The sequence below is a fragment of the Hipposideros armiger genome, unplaced genomic scaffold (genome assembly GCF_001890085.2).
Source record: "Hipposideros armiger isolate ML-2016 unplaced genomic scaffold, ASM189008v1 scaffold_1069, whole genome shotgun sequence".
Lineage (NCBI taxonomy): Eukaryota > Metazoa > Chordata > Mammalia > Chiroptera > Hipposideridae > Hipposideros > Hipposideros armiger.
The window spans coordinates 480412-483633 of NW_017732419.1; positions in this window are offsets into that span (position 1 = coordinate 480412).

Below are 3222 nucleotides of genomic sequence, written 5' to 3' on the forward strand. Positions count from 1 at the left end.
AGTCTGAAGCATGAGCCAAGACAGGCCATTTGTATGCAAAAGCCATTGGAAGCAGCTTGGGTGGGCCCACAAGTTGGGTGGGGTGTGTTCTCAGGGCATCACCAGATAAAGGCAACCCATATTAGCCAGGTTGATGGAGACTCAGAAATGGCAGCTGCCTTTGTCTGCTCACTGAATATGGGGGAGTGTTCAACAAATAAACAATAACTTCTGCCAGAATATCTGTCTAGGAGAAAGCTGCACCTTCAGTCCTCGCCCTGCATTTAGACAATTCAGTTCCTCCCCATACATCCCTGGTGCTCTTTGAGTTGCCTCAGAGTGAGCTCAGAACAAGTGAGTATGAGTACATCTGTGAGTAAGTCCATGTGGGGGCCCTTTAAGAGGAACACCTGGGACTCCAGCTGCCCTCTGTCTCACTCAGCCACAATCTCCACTGTTTTTCACAGCCAGAAGTTGTGAAAACTTCTTCCTGACAGTGGAACCCTGGGCTGGGGAATCTGGTGTGGGACCAGGGCCCCTCACTCCTCAGCTAGACTTCAGGTGATTCTGTAGTGTAGTTGTAATTTTGATGTGGTCATGAGAGGATGCAAGCACATCATTTACCTACTTCGACATCTTGGCTGGAACACCCCACTGATTTTTTTGATGAGAAAGCAATTCAACTGATGATAGATAACCCTTTCAACAAATGATGGTAGAGTAATTAGACATCATGGGAGGAGGGGGAAAGAACTGTGGCCTATGTGTCATACCTTACATAAAAACTAACTCAAAATAGATCATGGACTTAAATGTGAAACTACAAAACTTTTAGAAAAGAAAATAGAAGAAAAACCTTCAGAATCTAGGGTTAGGCAAAGAGTTCTTAGATTTGACACTAAAAATATGATACATACAGGCAAAAAATGGATAAGTAATACTTCATTAAAATTATAAACTTGCTTTGAGAAAGGCCCTCTTAAAAGAATGAAAAGAGAGGCCACAAATAGAAAATATTTACAAACCATATAGCCCACAAAGACTAGTATCGAGAATATATAAAGAACTCCCAAAACTCAACAATAAAGAAATCTAATTAAAAAGTGGGCAAAATACATGAAGAGACATTTCACCAAACAGAATATATACGTGGCAAATAAGTACATGAAAAATTGTTCAACATCATTAGCCATTAGGGAAATCAAATTAAAACCACAATGAGATATTAACACAGATAGATGTTAAATAAAAAATTGTGACAATACCAAGTTCCGGTGAAGATGCAGGGAAACTGGATTATTCAAACATTGCTGGTGAGAATGCAAAATGGTATATCCATTCTGAAAAATAGTTTGGCCATTTCTTTTAAAACTAAACATGCAACTGCCAAATAACCCAGCAATTGCACTCCTGAGAATTTATCCCAGAGAAATGAAGACTTATGTTCACATAAAAACCTGTACATTATTGTTTATAGTAGCTTTATTCATAATATCCCATGAATGAGACCAGCTCGCTTAAGCGAACGCCCCTGACTTGTCAGCCAGGAGCTTACCGAAAGGGTATCTGAGAGGATTGGGTGGGAGACTGGAAAAGAAAGAGATTAGAGATGAAAGCCAGGGACAGGAGGTCCACTTAGTGTTGATGGCAGAGAGTGGCCCCGTTTGTTGTTTATACACAGCTTTTATAGCAAAAGTAAGTTTTTTTAGGTAGGGGATTTTGGGAGCAATCTCCCGAAGTGAGACAAAACACAGCAAGTAGAAACTGTTAACAGAATGGCCTTTCACTCTGTAACTTTTAAGGTTGTCTGTGATGTTGACTGTTCTTTCTTTAGGGCCACAGTGGAGATGAGATCTACCCAGCAACCTTCCCATGCTGCTCCCCAAGGCCTAAGAACCTGTCAGCTTGCCAGCTGTCAGGCTTAACCCTTACTGCAGCTCTGGTCTGTAACTTTTAAGCTGCTTTCGAGCCGCTCACCCTAACATGGAGGCCTGTAGCTTGCCAGCTTACAGCCTCAGTGTCCCTGCTGATCTCAGCCGGCTCCCCACAATCCCAGAATCAGAAACAACAAAGATGTCTTTCAATGGGTGAGTGGTTAAATAAATTATGGTACATTCATACCATGGAATACTACTCAGTAGTAAAAAGGAACAAAGTGTTGATACAGTCAATCACCTGGATCAGGGGTCAGCAAACTGCGGCTTGTGAGCCACATGAGGCTCTTTGGGTACGTTCTGTCTCAAAAGTTTGCTGACCCCTGGAAGAGCCAATTCTGTCCCTCACAACAATATAAAAATTATTTGAGAGCCATAAATATATTTTTACAAATAAGGAAAATTTAAAGTAATATTATAAATGAGACTGTGGTAGTTTTATTTTCATTTTCAATTTTACTTCAGAACTACATGTTCGTACCCAAAGAGCTGCATGTGGCTCGCGAGCCGCAGTTTGCCAACCCCTGGCGGCTCTTCCGTCTCAAAAGTTTGCCGAACCCTGACCTAGATGAATCTCCAGAGAATTATTCTGAGTGAAAAAAAGCCAACCCCAAAGGTATATATACTGTACAATTCCATTTATATAACTTTCTTGAATCTATAAGAATGAAATTATAGATATGGAGAACAAATTAGTGATTGCTAGGGGTTAAGGAGGAGGTGGATGTGGGTATAGCCATAAAAGGGCAACAGGAAAGACCTTCAGTGATGGAAATGTTCCGTATCTTGACTATCTCAATGTCAACATCCCCGGTCTGATATTTACTATATTTTTATAAGATGTCACGAATGGAAGGAACTGGTAAATGGTCCATGGGCTCTATCTATATTATTTCTTACAACTGTATGTGAATCTATAATTATCTCAAAATAAAACAGTTTAATTAAATATGATTGCAAGGAATGTCTGATATACTTCCAGAGAGATATGTCATGCAGATTAATACGTTATTAAACAAGGTCCTGACCCAGGAGCCCTCAGCTGCAAGTTTACTTGTAGACAGAACTATATTTTTCAGAAGGTCTTGGTAGTTTGAAAATGCTAATGTTTCTCCAAAACTAAATTTACCCCCTTTATCATGGACAAAATGAAATCCAATGTATATAAATACACCTGGAGAAAGTTGTGTGAATCCAGATGTTTTACAGCCCTAAAAAGAGGTATCAATAAGGTATTGTAAGTATGTGAAATACATATGCAGATCACAGCCTATAAAATACTTGCAATTTGGAGTATGTTACAGATATT